Source organism: Macrobrachium nipponense, chromosome 12 (genome assembly GCF_015104395.2).
Source record: "Macrobrachium nipponense isolate FS-2020 chromosome 12, ASM1510439v2, whole genome shotgun sequence".
Lineage (NCBI taxonomy): Eukaryota > Metazoa > Arthropoda > Malacostraca > Decapoda > Palaemonidae > Macrobrachium > Macrobrachium nipponense.
In genome coordinates, this window is record NC_087205.1 from 47,999,066 (window position 1) to 48,020,414 (window position 21,349).

At 40.7% G+C, this 21,349-nt stretch overlaps 1 protein-coding gene across 11 annotated transcripts in view; it reads right to left on the minus strand.

Annotated features, from left to right (window-relative positions):
• The window catches only part of LOC135224515 (E3 ubiquitin-protein ligase MYCBP2-like), a 1,655,355-nt gene that overhangs the window by 1,346,523 nt on the left and 287,483 nt on the right, over positions 1-21,349 (minus strand). The window lies entirely within an intron of this gene.

Below are 21,349 nucleotides of genomic sequence, written 5' to 3' on the forward strand. Positions count from 1 at the left end.
TAAGCCCTACTAAAAAAGCCAATAGGTTAGTGCATAAAAACCAGAGCATACCAATAAAAATGGAAAATTTGTTCCAACCCAACCCAAAACTTTTCTTTGACTAAACTGTAAAAACAGCCATCTCCAGATATGTCCCAAAAGATGAGTCCCCATCTTTCCCTACCTAAGCCTTCATTGTAATAATTTTAATAATTCAATCACCCTGAGCTATGATCATTTGCATTTTCTCTTTCAAATCATTTGGTGGTAGTATCTAACCACACAGTAATTCACTTAATTCTGCCATTTTGTGTGAGTGTATGTGTATGCCTTTACTCAACAGCCCAAATGCATGCCAGCAGATCTGTAAGGGAAGGGTTCATTTGAACACCTGGTTGTTTACATTTTGACAGATTTTCTTTCCAATCAGGCTTTTGTTGAAGGTTTGTGTTATACTTTTCTAAACTTTCTAGTTGTTTTAGGCATTTTCTCCAATGCTACCAAATCTACTTTGTTGGAAGTGACTGTGTTTATTCCTTGCCCTTAGGAGCAATAGCAATCTTGATTTGATCCTACCCTCCAATATCCATGGTAAATCCCCCTTAGGGTACTTGGACTTTTAAGACATGAACAGAAAGAGTGAAAAATATCATCATAACTTGTATCAAGACATTTTCTTAATTTGCAATTATTGAAGATAAAAAGAAAAGTAGTAAAATATATGACTGCGACCCCAGCAAACTTTTTTTTTTCCTCCCTCACATCGCGTTGTCCAGAGCCCCTGCTGTTTCTGAGGAAACGTAAGCTAAACCTTTGATCTTTCTTAAGATAACCACTACCTCCGTTTCTATTGACCAAGAGGCTCTCTCTCTCTCTCTCTGTTTTATGTATAAAGTAGTACACCAGCCTTCGAACTTAACCTGTTCCAGAAGGCTGGATGAAATGTGATTTGTTCAAAATATGAACAAATATCTCCATAAGATATAAAGGGAATCAGAATAATTCGTTCCAGCCCACCCAAAAAGTCCCGTTTTTTAAATTTTTCTGTTATTATTGTGTTGAAAAGTTATAAGTTTAAAGTAATATACCAGTACCTTATACAAAGTAAAATTTTAGAAAAATTTTGTTTCTGTGTACAATTTATGAACTGTTTGGTGAAAATGGCATAATGCCAGCTGGGATGGAGGGAGGAGAGATGGGAACCATTTAAGGAAACCGAAATGATCGCAGTAGGTAAAGGCTGATAAAAAAAATCAATTTTATTCACATTTTACAAGGATAATCAAAAGAATTGATAGTATGTGTGTCCGATTGTGAGTCTGACAGAGAGAGTAGGATTGTTGATGTATTTACACTTGGATCTCAAGTGCAAGGAGATTAATTATGCCACAACATAAACTTACTGTTGGCAAATGGCCGAATTTAAAATAAACATGAGAATTTTGCAAATAAATAAGTAATAAGTTAAGAATGCAAGTAAGAAAAGGAAAAAGTGATTAAATAACTTTCCACAAGGAAGTTGTTTAACCCTTAGTGGACAGGTAAAAAAAAATCAATATGCAGCTCCTCAGACTGGGTAAACTTGGAGGTCAGCCAATTTACATGAAAAACACATCAAAGGAAAAAGAAAGACATGCAAATGCACATGGTGAAAGAAAAATAAATAATAAAAAAGTTCCCTACATTTCATGAAAAGTTGAAAATGACTATTATTTACAGGCCCTTGTGGGGCCTCTTTTACAAGAATATCGTAAATTTTACCAACTTATATGATATAATTTTCTTTTAATAATTTTGTAATATTTTAATTTACACCTCATACAATAACAAAACAGATAGGAAATAAAATCAGTAACAAATTCTTAGCATATTTGTTGAAAAATATTTACATAAATTTACCGAGAATGAAGATGCAGTGACTTTATTATTTGTACAGTAATACCTCAATCTTATGCAATTTGAGTTGTGCGAATTCACAGAAGTGCAAACTCTCCATTGGAACCTAACTTAATTATCATACACGAGCATTTCACAGACGCGGAGAAACGCTGCAAGGGTATTTTTTCCATCTTTTTTATATATACTTCATAAGTTTTTAAGCTTTTATGTGTAAATTAAATAGCATTAAATAATAAAATAATAGTTTTTCTCTCTCTCTCTCTTTTACTGAGATGAGAAAATCTTCATGGTACATGTAGTATGTACTATGTTTATTAATATTTTCAAATAATAATAATAATAATAATAATAATAATAATAATAATAATAATAATAACTGTAATTACAAAATTCGTGATAGTATTTTAAAAAAAATAAGGGGAGAGAGGAGAGAAACTATGCTGTGCATATGTATGCACTCCTTTATTTTTATAAACCATTTTCTTAAGGGATTTTGACGAAGGAAAAATCTATTTCTGGGTGATTGGCTCGTGTCGCCTATGAAAGTAATCCTTAATATCATCTTTCTAGGTAAAATATCCTAAAATTACCACCAGAGAAAAAAACAAAATTAAGAAAAAAAAAAGTCAGTAAGGACTGACTCGCTCACTCTTAAAAAGAAGTGTCGGTATGAAATAGGGGCGAGTGTGGAACACTACCACGAGACAAACACCAATTAGAACTTCCTATCAGAATCCCCCTAAGAGAGAGCCGATACAACGGGCGATGCAGCCTCTACTACTACTACTAGAGGACGCCACGGACAGCAGCGCCCCTAGCGGTCATCCTTAATTAAACAAAATTACATCTTGTCCTGCAATGGGGGGAAAGCAAGCCATATAAAGGGATGGGTTTCATAGGGCGACACGAGCCAATCACCCAGAAATAGATTTTTTTTTTCCTTCGTCAAAATCCCTTTTCTGGGCTCAGCTCGTGTCGGCCTAATGAAAGAAAGAGTACCAGAGAAACAGACAAGATGGAAGGAAAAAAAATGAAAAACATGTTAAAATGATGGATATAATATAAGTAAATCAATACAGCATACAAAATAAGTACTTAAAACTAACTATGGTAAACAATAACAGAATGTTAGTAAACTTAAAGTACTTAAAAGGTAGTAACAATAACATAATATGCATGTAAAATAAAGAAATTGTTTGAATTTACTTATTCAGAACATAAAAGTGCAATTATACATATATGTGGTCCTACCCTAGCATAAAAATAAGGGTAGGTACACTCAAATCCATCATTAATACAAATAATACAATTAATTCAAATATATACAAACACATTGTGACTGAAGTTATCACAAGGCTAAATGTAAAATTTATACAAACATATTGTGGCCTAACCTAGCATAAAAATAAGGGTAGGACCACTGGAGTACATATCAGTACAAATGTGGCTGCCCCTAGCAAAAAAAATAAGGGACAGACCACTATAACACACAACGGCTAAGGCTATGATGATGAGTAGCCTGTGATAGGTTGAGGCATGTTGGTTGAAGTAGGTAGAAAGGAGACCTGGATCAATACTACAAACTAATAAGCAGTATCAGGGGAAACTATGTTTCCCGCTGCTACTGCTGAAAACTTTAAAGATTCCAAGGACTTTAAATAATGCCGTTTAAAGACTGTCGGGATCTCCATCCAGTATACTTCCTAAGATCCTCAAAGTTTCATATGTTGGAAATAGTTAATAGAGGTGGCTACTCCCCTGATATCATGTGCTTTTGGAATGACTCAGGGTTGGCTTGTTTAATGAAGTAAAGGATTTGTTTGTCTAATACCTTTAATTGACAAAGTACCACCTTTTTCTCTCATGAAGAGAGCACCCGAGGATCTAGAAGAAGTACGAGATAGAAAGGCTCTAAGGGTTGATACTGGGCAGAGAGAAGGATCCTGTGGAAGTGGGATAACCTTCCAAGGAGCCCACCTTGCAAGAGGATCTTCATTTTTAGCCAAAAAGCTACGATCCGGAGCAAGTAGAACTTCTCCTGATGGGAGGAATTCCACATGACCCGCATCTCTGGATAGAGCCGACAGTTCTGAAATTCTTGCTCCTGAGGCTAGACTTAATAAGAATAGGGTCTTCCTCAGGAGCATTATGAATGTACAAGATGAGTTGTCAGTATCTGAAGCTAGTTTGAGAACATCATTCAAGAACCATGAAACTGTAGTAGGCCTCTGAGAAGGTCTAAGTCTAGCACAGGCTTTAGGGATAGATGTGAAATAAGATTCAGTTAAATCTATCTGAAAACCTACTTGAAAGATTTTCTTCAAAGCCGACTTGTGAGTGGTAATCGTGCTAGCTGCTAAGCCTTTTTCAAATAAAGATCTGAAAAAGGATATAGCCAAATTAACTGTCATGGTTGTAGTGTTCGATTCTCTCAAGAAAGATGCTAATTTCTTAACAGCTGAGTCATATTGTCTGATGGTTGACTCTCTCTTATCTGATTCCAGGAAGAGAATATTCTGTGGATCAATGTTAGCATCTTTATTAGCCGCAAACTTCATGAAGTCCATAAAGTTAGGGTCTGGAGAGTTCCTGAGGAAGCGAACACAGTCCTCATTTGTACTGATTTGTGATAGGTTTTTGGTATTGGGGATCCGTTGAGGCGGGTAGAGACCCAATTTCCAAGAGAAGGTGGATAAACCCGTTGGCTCTTGGGCCAGTCCGGTTGCAATCAGAGCTACTATCCCTTTGAAAGACCTTAGTTTGTCTAGGACTTTCAAGAGAAGATTCACTGGAGGAAAAACATAAATTCTCCTCCATTGATTCCAATCCAACGACAGGGCGTCCGTGGCATAAGCCAGAGGGTCCAGGTTGGGGGCCACATAGCAAGGGAGCTTGTGTGGTTGGTTCGCTTGTGAGGCGAAGAGGTCCACTTGGAGACCTGGGACTCTCCGGCCTACCACTGGAATGACCGACGTCCAGGGTACCACTCTGATTCCAGAGGGGACTGACCGGGACAGGGCGTCCGCTATCACATTTCTTACTCCTGCCAGATGAGTGGCAGACAGATGCCATTTGTGTTTGCTTGCTAATGCAAAGATGGCTATCATGACATGGTTCACATGCTTGGATTTGGACCCTCCTCTGTTGATGCAATGGACTACTACTGCACTGTCCAAAACTAGCCTTAGATAGACTTTTTCGGGGGAAGCAGTCTCTTCAGAGTAAGAAATACTGCCATTGCTTCCAACACGTTTATGTGGAGCTGGCGAAATTGAACTGACCAAGTTCCCCTGAACCTGTTTGAAACTGAGAGTATCCCCCCCAACCGGACAGGGATGCGTCCGTGTGAATGGTTAACATTGGGAGGGGATATTGAAGGGGTACTTTCTTGGCTAGGTTCTGTATTCTTGACCAAGGCCGTAGTTGGTTGCGGAGGATCTGTGGGATCACTGACAACTTGTCTCGATATTTGGAGTTTGCTTTTGACCGCCAAATTCGATTTATATCTTTCAACCTTGCTTTCAGAAGGATATCTGTTACTGAAGCAAACTGAAGAGACCCTAGGATTCTCTCCTGGTTTCTTCTTGACGTTTGTTTGCACTTGAGAAATTGCCTTACAGATTGTGCTATTTCTTTCCGTTTGGCTACTGGAATGATAGATTGTGGGAGGACAAATCCCATTGGATTCCCAGCCACTGAAAACGAGATTCCGGAACAAGTCTGGATTTCGTTTTGTTTATCTGGAACCCCAGATGTTCCAGAAAGTGAACTACCTTTTTGGTAGCTTTGAGACATTCCTCGATTGTTGGTGCCCAGATTAAACCAATCGTCGAGGTATGCGCTACCATGATTCCCTGAGCTCTCAATTGTTGTACAACACTTCTGCATCTTTGTGAATACCCTGGGGGCTACATTCAGACCGAAGGGCATCACTTTGAATGAATGTCTGACTTCCTAGCCTGAATCCTAGGAATGGGCGGAAGTGCCTGGCTATAGGGATATGATAGTATGCGTCTGTAAGATCGATGGAGCATGTGACGGCTCCACGCGGCAGTAAGGTCCTTACTTGCGAGAGGGTAAGCATCTTGAACTTGTCGCAGCGAATGAAAGAGTTTAGCTTTGACAAGTCTAAGATTACCCTTCTTTTTGTTGAGCCTTTCTTTTTGGCACGCTGAATAAGCGACCTTGAAATTTTAGATGCTTGACTCTCGCAATAGCTCCTTTCTGAAGGAGTTCTTCCGCGTAATCTATCAATTCCTTTGACGGTACCTGATGGTAATGATTTGATTGGAGGAGGATCTTGGATCCAGCTCCAGCCTAATCCTTTGGACACTATGCTCTGTGCCCAACTGCTGAACCCCCACCTGTGGCGGAAGAGGAAACAGAAAGCTCCCTCCTACCTGGAGAGCCTCATTGCTGATGGGCGGGTTGGCCACCACGCCCTCCTCTGAACTGCTTACTCCTTGCGCCCCTTCCTGCGCCACGGGTGACGAAGTAACCTCTCGCCCTACCCCTCGATTGAGAGTAGCCTTGAGCCTCATAAGCAGGGTTTAAAGGCAGGCGAGATGGCATAGGAGGTCGAAGGCTGGATTGCTGGGGCACCAGGAGGAAAGGCTGAGTCTGTTTAGATGTAGCAGGTTGTCCTTGTTGGGTGACTGGGACCGCCTGCACAAACTGCTGCTGAGGCTGGAGTTTTTTATATGGCTGGAACTCCTACCAGCCTTCTTTAGGTTCTTGCCAGCAGTGGGAACGGATTCCTGTTTCCGTCTTAGAGGAAATGCCCCCACCTAGCTCTAAGGCTCTGGTTGAGTCTAGCAGCTTCGTGATGAACTTCGTTCACTGCTGACTCTGGGAAGAGATCAGCTCCCACATGCTGGCAGTCAAGAGTCTATTAGGCTCGTTGCCTGATAGTACACTCTTGAAGAACATGCTTCCGACAGTTTCTTCCTGGCTTGGAAGAATGTCAAAAGCGTCTAGAAGAACCGTGTGAAAATGTGCTTTCGATAAGATCTTGAATAGCGGTTCGTTCGCATAAGACAGCGCCGCCTTTATTTTCCGTGATTGACGATAGAAGTTAAGGGACCTGCCAAACCTAGTTCGCGCATCGAACTCTGCCTGGATTAGGGAGTCCGGTAGCCTAGGCAACTTCTCACCGAACTGGTCCATAGCGCAGTCCGGCTTGAGTTTACCCTGCGTGAAAGTGGCTGGCAGGTTTTCCCCCATCTCTCCGAAGGCGGGAAAGAGTGGAGAAGTGGACTCCGACTCTCTCAACTGTGGAACGGGCTCATCCTTGAGGACTGCCTGAAGAGCCTTCTCCACCAATTTCGTAGTGAACGGAAGAGAAACCTCCTCTTCCGTGGCGAAAATAGTGAAGGGGCTCTTATAGGCCTGGAGTTTAGTGTTAGTACACTCCCAGTCCTCAAGGCAGTGAACCCATTCCCGTTGGGCGTGGTCTCTACTGTAGAGGACAGACTCCTTGCGATCTTGTCCTCCCTTGTCAAGCCGTTGGCGTCAGCCTAGCATACCCGATGAAACGGCTGTGACAGACCCGGAGGATAGAACTCGAAGTCCTCAATCCTTCGGAGTGCCAAACTCCGGGATGGAAATCATCCCGTCCTTAAGGGGGCGTAGGCCGCTACTCTCCATGGATTGTCCATAGAGAAAGATGGCAGAGAGTCGTAAGACGGGAGTTGTAGATCCCCGTGCTAGAAGCAGGGGGGGGATACTGGGGGAGGAGCCTGGGATAGCCCAGTCATCCGATCCTCAGTCTCTCTTACTCTATTCGAGAGCTCTTGGACGGTCTGTCCAGTTTGAGACAGAGTGCTCGACAATTGTGCGAACATCTGCTCAAAGCGGGGTTCCCCAAGCGAGATTGGGACCCAACCATTGCCCCTACCTGCTCCATCATTCCTGGTGAGACAGGAGAAGGAACGCAGGAGCTGGTGCTTGCTACCCCTGCCGGCATAGCCGGAGAGGGGACAGCGGAGGCGGAGAAGGCAACGACTCGGAGGTAGCGCGAGCTTTCTCCTTCGAAGCCTTGCCTCTGGAGCTCTTCGACTGGGAGAGCTTGGCTTAGCCTTTACCGCGTCGGCGTAAGAAGTCGATGACTTTCCTGCCGAAGAAGACGAAGACGACTTCCTGGAGTCGACTTAGACAGAGTCTCGGTTCTCTCTTTCCCTTCTCCTTAGGAGGTACAGAGAGAGCGGGAGTGCGGCTAGGGATCTCAGATAAACCCGAAAAGCCTTGGAAAGAGGCGGAAGAAGAAGGGACAGGAGAAGATCCAGGAGCGCCCAAGGAAAGACCTTGGCGCCCGACAAACCTACCTCAGCCAACAAATCCTCACTTACTACCGCCAATCGGCTCGAGATTCAGGTCCAGGGCCGGCGACGTCCGAACTGGCTCCTGGGCTGCTACGAGCCCAACGACTGCTGGAGATCTTGCTGGATGGCGGCTATTACGGGGCGGCGGACAAGGGTCGACGTAGCCCGTCGACTTGCCCGCAGGGAAGATCTGGATGGCCAGCTTTTTATCCAACATGTAGGGCTGGCCCTTGGCGGCGTTCTTTCCAAAGCCGCCCACCCACGCTTTCAGGGTGGCGAGGGCGACTTCCCTCACACCGCTAGCCTGAAAGAAAGGCTGAATTAGCTACCAGTTGCGGACAGGGTTAACAAACTTACGAACTAAAAGTGTTAGTAAATTTGATAAACACCTTATAATGGTCTTACCCCATCAACCAGCTGACCGACCAGGTCGTAGCAAATGGTGCAGGCCTCAGGATGCCAAACGATGGACTCGTTGAACAGGGTGGCACCAAGGGGCGTGAGACCTGCACTCATCATGTACCCGCAGGGGGTCATGTGCAGCGTCGCGTTGCAAGCGAGGACCTGACAGTTGGTAGCCTGTAAGTGGAAACGTACATGAGTACAGAGTAAACACTTACAGCCTAACATATGCTCCGCTGGTGCCGGAGCGATAAAGTTAGATAAAACCAGAGCCCTGCTAAAATACGTGTGGTAACCATGTTGGAAGAAAGGCTATGGCTCCGCCAGTGGCGGAGGCACGCGAATCAACCAACTAGGAGTGGTGGTAAGGCAACCACAACGGATAATGCGGGATGGTTGATAACATAACATAATATAAAACACAATTCATTGTAAAATACTTAAATAAATTAGGGTATATATCCTTAGCATAAAACAGTGACAACATCAAATCAACTTCTCTCCACCCGTCTACTAGAAGAGTGCGTAGGTAAGGGTAAGCTCCCTTCCGGTAGCGGGGGAGAGATATAAGGATATAGTAGGCAGCAAACGACCATCCATAGTACCCACCCTACCCGCTAGCGGAGCCAATAACCTATAACCAAAGGGCCCCGGCTGCGACGGAAAGGCTCCTTTCGTATCGTAAGGGAGGTGGGCTGAGTAATGGGTATGGGGGGAAGGAGGAAGGTCCCGGTGAAACACGGCAGGAGCGAGGAAAGGGGGAAGGGATGGCCTACTCCTCCCCACCTCACCCACTACCCGTATGGAGACCCGGTACCTCATGATGGTCGCCCTAAACCCCCTGCTGGTGGAACGGTACCTCCGGAATGTGAGAGAAGGCTATGAGGTTGTTATGACAACCAAGGGGTCCCCCAGCTCCTCCCTACATCAGAGAGGGAGGGAAGGGGCAGGGTGGGGAGGTGATATGGAAACAAAACGTGACCACTAGTGGCCTAGGCCGCGATCACCACAACCGTGGTAGGGCCACGTGAACCAAGCTGTACCAATACATGGAACAAGCACCTAGGCTAGCCTAACACCCATAAATAATAATAATAATAAAAATACATCGAAAGGTGGAAGAGACACTTTTTAGGAAAAGAGAAAGAAGCCCAGGAGGAGGCAACTATTCCAAGAAACAGTAGCCTACTCGGAGCCAGCGATAGCCGATGTAGAGCAGGAGCCGGGATGCTGGGCCAGAATAAAATAATGATAGCCCTAAATACCAAGCTAAGAGAATGGTTAAGAGGGCCTGGAACTGAATAGCTAAAACTCGATGTAAAACAATGAACGTGATAAAGTAAGCCCATAAGAATAAGAAGTCCCAGTATGGAGGACCGGGAATTCTAACGCGCAGCATGGCCGCCACGAGACAACCGGGGAACCGTATATGACCTATAAAAAGGAAAATACGGGTACCCAGGAAGCTAAAACTATGATAAAATATTACTTATGAGTTACTTAACTTAGCCGTGGCAATTGCAGAACGTTCCATCGTTGAAAAACGAGATAAATCCAAAATCACAATAGCACGAGAAAACTGCGTCAAGACGCTGGCGCTAAAAATTAAGGATGACCGCTAGGGCGCTGCTGTCCGTGGCGTCCTCTAGTAGTAGTAGTAGAGGCTGCATCGCCCGTTGGTATCGGCTCTCTCTTAGGGGTATTCTGATAGAAGTTCTAATTGGTGTTTGTCTCGTGGTAGTGTTCCACACTCGCCCCTATTTTCATACCGACACTTCTTTTTAAGAGTGAGCGAGTCAGTCTTACTGACTTTTTTTTTTTCTTAATTTTGTTTTTTTCTCTGGTAATTTTTAGGATATTTTACCTAGAAAGATGATATTAAGGATTACTTTCATAGGCCGACACGAGCTGAGCCCAGAAATGTCTTTTTTATGGGTAATAAATTAGGCTAACTTTTAAATGAAGTTAAGTTAAATCAAATTACAGTAATTTTAATTTTAATTTAAAGTTAGCTTAGTATTTAGGGAGCATGATTAGGGTCATATTTAGTGTTCAAACTCCAGAAGTAAGCATTTATTAGCATTTTTAGAGACCGTGCTAAACTTATGCGGAACTTCCCTTTGAGTGAGGGGGTCTGGAACCTAACCTCACAGAAGTTCTGGGTATTACTGTACATGTGTTTTCTAATATTTCTTTGCACTTTTCTTTGCAAAATTACATTTACAAATCACACACTAAAACCAACAGCAGCCCTGTGGTATATTTACGAGAACATTCATAAAAAGATGTCGTATGAGACAGAAGGGCAGTACATTCCCCCTCAAAGTCAAAATAACTACTACACCTGCATAAGTCACTGAGTCTTGATTTTAGTCAGTGTAAAAGTCACCATTAGTGAATTTATAGGCTATAGAAGTATTGGTACTTCTTCCCCGCCTGATTCTTTCCAAATCAATGGCACTTAATATTGCTTGACTACAGGATCTATCCATCCACCACCCAAAGTCTGTTATTACTACTCCTGAGAAGCTATCCATTCATTAAGGGTTAAACAAATCATTGAAGGCACACACAAGCTGAACACAGTGCCAGTGTGTTTATTATGGAGCAGAGTTACTTTTATAGTGTTACAACACTGTAAAAAGCAAGTGTCACCCGATAAGTACTTTACTGTAACAAAAAGTGATTTAGGTAAATCGGAGTGTAAGTGAACGAAACAGTGGGAAGCAGACCTCCATCGCCCACCCAATAACCCACCACTATCCATTCCCTCTCCTCTCCTCTCTGTCTCACTCAGCACACTGACACTGGCAAAGTAAGACTTTTACTGTGCTGCATGTGATTGCTTTCATGTTTTATCATAATGTTCAATTCATTGTAAATTCCATTTCATTTTTCTTTATGTGAATTGGCACTGCTTTTAAATACATACAGTAATGCTTTTACTGTATCATCTTCTCTCCTCAAACAATATCACAACACCTGTTAGCTTAAAACATTCATTCATTATTGTCAAAAATATAAATGCTCCCTCTTCTATCACAAGTTAGCTGTGTGTCACCGCAATGACATATGACATATGATTCTGTTCATCATTTATGCTAAATTTTGTGAGAAGCTTTATTCTTTTATTAAATTTGTTGAATATGGTCATCATTAAACTATACCATCTCACTTAGTGCACAAACAATTAAGACTTTTTATTTTTTTGTTAGTGTAATTGCATTTAATTTTCTTTATATTTAATCATTATGTTAAATTTATTGTTAAATTCCCTTTTATTTTTTTCATGTGAATTTTTACTGCTTTTATGTACAGTTCCCTTCAGGAATTTTGATATACTACAATGTATGGCTTAACAGACTATCATGGTAATACTACAGAGGGCATTTACAACTTATGAGTCTATTTTATTTTGATACGAAGAACTTGATTGGCTGGAAGTATCTCAATGGCAGTTTATCATCAATTTTGTCTAATAAATCCATTGTTAAAAACAAGCAATATAGTAATAATAAACTTTTATAATAAGAATGCTATTGATACTATGAGGTTCAAAGGAAAATACACATTACTAAAATTAGGATAACAACAATCTCTGTACAATCATATTTATGTATTCCTAATCATCATACATCACCACCATTACTTTCTCATAGGGTGAACACCTAGTCTATACTTACAAAACTTTAGGATGGTTCTTAGCATTTCAGTAATAGTCTCTTTCAGAAGTCATAACATTTTCAATGCTTTAAAATGACAAATTTAAATCAATTTGTATTTTTCAGAGCTAACAAACCTGAGGTCTTGACAATAGGATAATCTTCTTGCACCAGCTGGAAACCGGTTAAAAACAATCAAAGACTGTAAAGCAAGGAATCTGTGGCATCTGGCAACTCCTGCATATATGAGGTGAAAGTTGGTCATCGAAAAGCATAGTATCTTGTGACGTGCTAGTCTTTCCCACAAACCAGGAAAAGAGAGAAAGGGGCAGCTAAAGGTGGGCAGTAAATGTTAAGACCTCAGGTTTGTTAGTTATGAAAATACAAATTGATTTAAAATTTGTCATTTGTTCATATGGGGAACAAACCTCCAGTCTTAACAATAGGATAGACTTATACTTGGAGGGAGGTACAAGTATCCTAAATCTGCTGGGAGTTAATCCACCTGACCACCCTTCCTAGAAGAACGAGTTCTAAGGAAGGGGGCTGAAGCCCATAACAGAATAGACAAATGGATGTCTAAAACCTCAGCCATCTGGGTTGAAATACAATGATATATGGACAGATTCATTGCATTCCAGGAACAAAAGATAATAGACTCTTCAAGTAACAAACCATATAAGCCACAGGGGTTTACTGCCACTCCTCACTCCCCTTGCTAGAGAGAGAGGAGCCTCTTGCTACTGAATAGCAGTTTTATCTATTGCATAGTCACAATGCAACCCCATCACCTGTATGACCACCCTACTCACCTGTATCAGACCAGTTCCAGCATATGACGTGTCTATTCTTCGACCCGCCTGTAAGAAGAAGAAAGGAACGAAGAGAAAGAAAGAGGTCAGCCAACTGGGTCATTCTCTCTTTCACACAATCATCTCAGGTGAGATACAAATCGCTCTGTCAAGAACACCAGTGAATTACACAGCTTGTTCAGCGGCCACCACCGAACAATGGAAAAAGTGTCCAAAGACCTGTGGGCAATGTCCTTTAGGTAAAAGGAAATGAACGTGGACTGACGCAACCAAGAACCAGTGTTCAAAATTCTATGAACAAACAAGTTTTTCTTAGATGCCACAGAGGAACTTATACCTCTGATGTCATGTGCTGACTAAGTGACAGAACTATTAAGAGAGGAGTAAGCCTGTTTAATCGTCTCACGCAACCGGAAAGAAATCGTGTTCTAGGACAATTCCCTTCTGGTCTTTAGGTGACGAGTCCTTTTCGAATAACATTGTAGTGCTCTGATGGGACAAAGCAAGAGCTCTTGTGGATCGTTGTCTGCAAAGTCATTCAGTGAAGGAATGGAAAACGAGGCAAATCTGTCATCATGCACCGAGGGATTCTGGATCTTAGCCACGAATTCTGGGACAAATTTAAAAGCCACAGACCCCCAACCCAGGGTGTGTCTAACATCATAACTCAGGTCATGAGGCTCCCCAACTCTTTTTCGAAGAAGCCAATGCTGATAGGAAAACTCTTTAGAGTCTGATGATTGATGCAGAGGCTTAAAATGAGCTCGAGTGAAACTTCTCAGGACAAGGGAAAGATCCCATGTGGGAGGCTTGAGTTCCCTTGGAGAACAGGACTACTCGAAACTCCTTAACAACAAAGAGAGTTCCCAGGATGAAGAGGTGTCTATGCCTTTCAGACGCAACACCAAACCCAAAGCTGCTCTGTAGCCTCTGAAAGCTGAAACAGAAAGACTTTTCTCATCCCTGAGGAAGCTAAAAATATCAGCTATCCACTGAACAGAAGCTCTGGGTGGAGAGAAACCCTGTTGACGACACCCATCACAGTAGGCTGCCCATTCCCCTTGGTAAACTGCTGATGAGGATTATTTCCTGAGATAACCGGACATCTGTCCTGCAGCCTTCTGAGAAAAACCTCATGCTTAGAGGAGATACTTAACAGTCTTCAGCCGTGAAGAAAGGGAATCTACTGACTGGTGAAATATTTCGACATGAGGTTAACAAAGAAGTTGTCACCATGGGGGAATCTCTCTTGGAACCTATGACAGAAGAGACAGAAGGTCCGGGAACCACTGTGCTTGAGGCCACAGAAGAGCCACAAAAGTCATCCTGAGTTTTCGACTACTCATTACCCTGTTCAGAACTTGACGGATCAGGCAAAACGGAGGGAAGGTTTACACCTCAAGGTTGTCTCAAGTGTGCTGTAAGTCGTCCTTTGCTAGAGCAAGAGGATCCAGGACCAGTGAACAGTAAACCTCCAGCTTCCTGTTGAAGCGAGTGGCAAAGAGGTCTAGCACAGGCCTTCCCCAAGCGTGATAAAGCCTGTCTGCCACGTCCTGATGCAGATACCACTGTGTCCAGGATTGGGTTCCAACGACTTGGTTTGTCAGCTACCACATTCCTGGCTGATCGGGATGTTACAGGAATAAGCATGACACTGACCTAAACCTCTCCAACCTCTGGTCCGACGGAAAAACCCTCAGCACCGCTGTATCTTTATCTACACCTAGATAGAGAGCTCTCTAGCATGGAACCAGATTGGATTTCTCCAGGTTTACTACTGCCCAGTTCCAAACAAAGCTGAAGAAGACAATCCCTGTCCTGAATTGGCTTCTTCCTGGAGCTTGCCAAGACCAGCAAGTCGTTGAGGTACCTTAACAAGCGGACCCCTTGAGCATGAGTCCATGTCGAGACTAGGGCAAAGACTTGTGAACACCTGAGGGGCCGTATTCAATCCGAAGCAAAGGACCTTGAATTGGAAGAACTGCTCTCCCAGAGAGAAGCAAAGGAACTGATTATATATCAGTTCAGTCAGAGTTATTTCATTTTTATTGTTATTGTTATTTTCTGCATTGTCAAAATATGGTAGTTATCCAATGTATGGGAAACAGATGGTTGATTTTAGAAGGTATCTCTTGATGTATTTAAGTTGTGTGGTGATGTCTTAGGATGTGACATCATAGAAGACAAGATGGCGGCAGCATCTGGGGTGAATGTGCACAATAACAGACAGGAAGAGACATGTGCGAGGGTTGTTCAGTTGGTAGAAGAGAGCTCTCTGTCTGATGGGAGATCTTGGGTTGTAAGTCTTGTTGTGGTGTTGTTCAAAGGTTTAAGCTGGAGTATACTGGGGCTAGAGAACATGAACAAGGTGGGTATATTGTATATTTGTGTTCAAGAGGAAAGATTAGGCTAGGAAAATATTCAAACTGGTCGCAGAGCGTGGTTCATCAAAGATGGTTGGATCAGACAGTGAACAAAAGGAGATTAGATGGAGCAGGGAATGTCCAGGATTTAGTGGGATACAAGAAGAGTACATAAGATTGAGAGGTCAAGTCAAAGATTGGCTATTGTTGTTTGGAGAAGATGTAAAATACCCGGCGATAGAGATAAGAATGAGATTAAAAGGAAAAGCCCAAGAAGTAGCGGAAGGAATAGATAGAGATGAACTTAAGGGTACCGAGGGTCCAAAGCTAATTCTAGGCAAACTAGATGAAGCGTATCTAAGAAACATGTTAATGGAGAATTACAGTTGAATGAAAAACTATATTCAAATACGAAGAGAATCTGGTGAAAAGATGAGGGTCTTTTTGATTAGGTAAGAAAAGGCAGCATCGGAGTGTGACAGAGCAATGGGGAAAGGCATACTTGAAGGAGAAGTCAAGGGTTTTCATGTACTGGAACAAGCAAATTTCACAGATAATAAAAAACAAAAGATATTAGCAGGTTGTGGTCAAGGAAAGTTAGAATACGGAACAGTGTCACAAATAATGAAAATACTATTTGAGGGATTAGGGAATAAAGAGGAAAGGGAATGGTGGGGGGTCAAAAGGCAATGTGAGTTCTGGGAAAGTCAGGGAACACCAGAGATATCAGGGAAAATGCAACAGAGGCAAGGGTGGAAAAAATCCTTTAAACAAAGAAGGGAATGTAACATTATGTGCAATATGCAGCTCGGAATGGCACTGGGCTAGGGAATGTCCACAGAATTTTCATAACAGGAAGAAAACTGAAACAAAACATGAAGAAAATAAGCAGAAAACAGAAACTGGGCAAGAAGAAGTTTATGTAGGAGAAGTTAATAAAATAGAGGAAGAGCCATGTGAAGTGATTAATGCAATTTTAGATACAGGATGTAAATAAACAGTTCATGGGGAATTGTGACTAGCACGCATTGTCATAGGTTTGAGTAGGAAGAATTGAGAGGATGAAGGATACTAAGACAGTCTAATAAAGTGTTTAATTTTGGCGAGGCATCTTAGAAGTAAAAAGAGGTAATGGAAATACCAGTGATATTAAAAACAAGAAGTTTTATTTGAAGAGAGAAATTCTGCAGGGGGGATATACCATGACTAATAGGTGAGCAAACCATGAGTAAAATGGGTATGACCATAAATTTGAGAGAAAACTGTCATAATAGAAGTACTAGGGGAATGAAGGTTAAGTTAAGAAAAGACAAACAGGGTCATTTAAGAGTGCCAATTAGGAGGAGGAGGGTAGAAGAATTATTACTGGAGGGTTGGAAGTTTGGTCACGGAAGTGGAGATAAAATATGGAGGTTAACAGAGGAAGCACAATGGAGTGATGGGTTAATAGAGAAAGAAAAGGAAGAAATAAAAAAGTTATTAACAAACCTGATTGGAAATTGTGAGGTATGTAAAAGATACAAAAGAAATACAGCTAAACCAGTAGTAGGATTTTCTTGGAGTAAAACGTTTAAAGAATTGTAGCAATGGATGTGGGAGAGATGGAAGAGAGAAAGTTCTTGTGGTAATGGTAGATTTTCAGGCTTTTTGGATAAAAGATAAGAAACCAAAAACTATAACAGACACTTTTTGATGGTTGGTTTGCTACATTTGGAGGGCTTTCCAAAATACTGTCAGACAATGGGGGAGAATTTCAAAATGAAAAAGTAAGGAGTATGGCAGAAAGATGGAATATTTAAGTATTAGCCACAGCATCGAAATCTCAATGGAGCAACAGATAATGTAAAAAGACTGTAGGCATAATTAAGGTAAGTGTAAGAAAGATGATGGAAGATGAGGAAGTAGACTGGTCCATAGCCTTGAAATGGGTAGTGAGTGAGCCTTGAAATGGGTAGATGAATAATAGAGGTTTCTCTCCTAACCAATTAGTATTTGGAAAAAACCCTTCCCTGCCTAATATAATGGGAGAAGAGTTCAGTTCTGCAAGCAGAGAGAGAGGGATGGAAGAGTATGGTATGGGACACACTGAATGCAATGCACAAGGCCAGAGAAGCATTTATAAACATTGAGTCATGTAATAAAATAAGAATTGCGTTAAACAAAAACGTCAAGAGAACATAAATTTGAAGCAGCAGTTGTGGGAGATGAGGTATTCTATAAGAGAGAAAATGAAAATGAATGGAGAGGACGTGTTCAGGTAGTGGGAGTATCATGGAAAACACTAGTAGCTAAACATGGGGATTCTTTAAGAGAAGTAGCTAGAATACACATTAGTACTAGGATTCAAAGACTATCACCAGAAACAGAAAAGATATCTAGAATAGATAAATCATATGTTGTGAAAGGTAGATCCAATGGACCAAATGAAGGGAATGCACATAGCCAGGAGGGAAAGGAGATAATAGTGGGCTGGAGAAGGAATGCAGACACAGAAGAGGCTATAAAAAGAGATGTGGTAGAGGAAACAATGGAAGATGACAGGGGAAGTGAGTTAATAGAAGGTGAGTTAATAGATGAGATACCAAAATTCAAAAAAGAAAATAAGAGTTAGAGCTCTAAACAATGATACAGAACAAGTAGACGAATGAACTATATCAAGTGTTGCAGGAAAAAGGTCAAGCAAATCATGGGCTGAATTGTACAAGGCACAAGACTCACAGTCAGGTGACAAGGGGTGGGTTAACTTCAGGGATTATAGTCAGGTAGAAAAACTGAAGATGAAGAGGAGGTGTTGCTAGGATTTGAAAATATAAGCGTAATTGAAGCTAAAGAAAAAGAACTACAAAGTTGGAGAGAAAACAAGGTATATGAGGAGGTAATGATGCGGGACAAAAAGCTATCTCTACAAGATGGATAGTAACTGAAAAGTTAAAAAGGGGGGAGAGAAAGGATATGTAAAGCAAGATTGGTAGCAAGGGGTTTTTAAGAAGAGATGGCGGAATGGGAAAAAGACACTCCCACATGCAATGCTGAAATTAACATTTTGTTTGACCATAATAAAATTGAAAGATTGGAATGGTTCTACATTGGATGTTAAAACTGCATATTTACAAGGTAACGAGATACAAAGAGAAGTACAGTGGTACCTCGAGATACGAAATTAATCCGTTCCGAGACGGCCTTCGTATCAAGAGTTTTTCGTATCTTGGAACACATTTTATATGTAAAATGGCTAATCCGTTCCAAGTCCTCCAAAAACACCCCAGTAAATTATATTTCCAGGCCTAAAACACATGTTCTAGGGTTACGACGGAAGAAATATGACTCCAAAAAGGCAAAATACTGTACATACTTGAGTAATATTCAACTGCATGTAATGTTCAACCTCATTTTTACTGCATATATTAGGACTTTAGCATATGTCCCTTAGCAATAAGCCTAGCCTATGTTAGCGGTTGCTACTGTAGCCTAGTCTATGATTCTGACATCTAAACCTAAGAGCTAAAAGCTTAGAATATGCCAATAAAATGTATAAATAATCAGTATGTACTCATTTCAAATAATTATTAATTAATCATTAACTATAATACACAAACAAACAAAAAACAAACCTTCCAATCGATTGTTTACATTCTCAGCTCTTACCCGTCTTACGAGTATCGAACGAGCGCCAAGCAATCATTTTTCCTAGCACACAGTAAGCCATAAATTGTCATTAGTATCTCTCTTCAACTAATGAAACCACCAAACAGTATAATAACCATTCATTTCTATTCTTTATTCTATCTTTACCTAACGGAGATACCGAGTTACTGACATCTATAATGAAACATACACAATACGTATACGTAACCGTAACTAACTAAAACGGAACGAAGGAAATTCTTAACAAAAAATACGTATTTGTTGGCAGTCTGATTTATTTTATATTTATGATATCTAATTCACATTTTTTTTTATTAAATGTATTGCATGTACTCATTTCAAATAATTATTAAATAACCATTAACTATAATAAACAAACAAAAAAAAAGCTTCCAAACGTCTGTTTACATCCAGCACTTACGAGTATCGAACGATCGCCAAGCAATCACTTTTACACAGTAAGCCATAAATTTTCATTATCTCTCTTCAACTACAGAAAATACCAAACAGTATAATAACCATTCATTTCTAATCTTTATTCTATCTTTATCTAATGTTCTTTTTTTTATTAAATGTATTGCATGAATACTAAGTTTTTCAATTTACAGCAACCTTTTACCAATAGAATACTTAAAGCACAAGGGGTAGATGCTGACCAATAGGAGAGCAGGACCTTATGGGGTGACTAGCATCAGGAACCAATGGGAGAGCGGGAGGATGGTGGCGAGTTTACTCAGTTGGCGGCGCGGGAGTTTTAAAATTGTTCTCGGTGGTCCGGGCAAATCTCGGGACTTTATAGCAACAACCTTTCGTATCTTGAAAACTTTTCGTATGTAGAGCAGTAAAATTTTTCGTATTGGCTTTCGTAACTTGGATTTTTCGTAATTTGAGCCTTTCGTATCTCGAGGTACTACTGTATAGTGGTCCCCCCGTATTCGCGGGGGATGCGTCCCAGACCCCCCCGCGAATAGTTAGAATCCGCGAATGTTTGGAACCCCCCTCTAAAAATGCTCATAAACTGTCCTGGACATGCAAACACCAAAGTATCCCTTAAAGACCATCCTTCATCAAATATACATAAAATATCCTATTATGGTTCATATTAATCTTTGAAATATTATTAATATTATTTTAAAGTAAATCTTACATTTTATGTTTATACATAAATACATACTATGTACGTACTGAATGACTTAGTTACGTATGTGAAAATAATTCAGTCCCCCCCATAAGTATTCGGTCATGCACGTTTTCTTTCATACTGTTACTATTCGAGACATCCATTTTCTTTTTACAATGGAATGTGAAATCACAAATACCAAATGTCTACTTAAAGTATTATCCTACATCAAATATACCATTGAATTGGTATTATTAATATCATTTTAAAGTAATCTTAAACATTTTACCATTAGAAATATATAAACAGCCAATAGCAGAGAGAGAGAGAGAGACGAAGAGAGAGAGAGAGGAGAGAGAGAGAGACGAGAGAGAGAAAGAGAGAGAGAGAGAGAGAGGGGGTTGTCCTTATTTAAAAGAGTGAAATGGATAGATTATTGTACTTCTTTAAAATACTATCACATGTGAATTTTGAGATTAGTTATATTATTATTATTATGCAAAATATTAATAAACATGACACATGTACCATAGAAATTATCTCATATATCATCAAAAGAGAGAGATGGCAGCACTGGATTTGACAGTTAGAACCCAGCTAACAAGCTGGCTACGCAACAAGACACGGGGTTACATAATTCTTTTTATTTATAAACTAAAATCTTGCTAATTCACTTTAGTATTTTCTTTAATGAATTTATATTATTGCTGTTTACATTAATATTGATATTTGAAAATTAGTAAATCATCATCCAAAAAAATACATCGCTTTGAGAGAGAGAGAGAGAGAGAGAGAGAGAGAGAGAGAGAGAGAGAGAGAGAGAGAGAGATTATCGTAGTATTTGTAAAATACTTTCACATATGATTTTTGTAATTACAGTTATTATTATTATTATTATTATTATCATTATTTGAAAATATTAATAAACATATTATGCATATATGTACCATAAAAATCTCTCATCTCAGAGAGAGAGAGAGAGAGAGAGAGAGAGAGAGAGAGAGAGAGAGAGAGAGAGAGAGAGAGAGAGAGAGAGGGTGGAAATCTCATGAGCAATTGATGGCAACAACAAATCAGCTCCTTCCCCTCCGGTCACTTAACTTGATATGTATATCTAGTTTTTTTAGAAAAGAATCTGACTGGGATT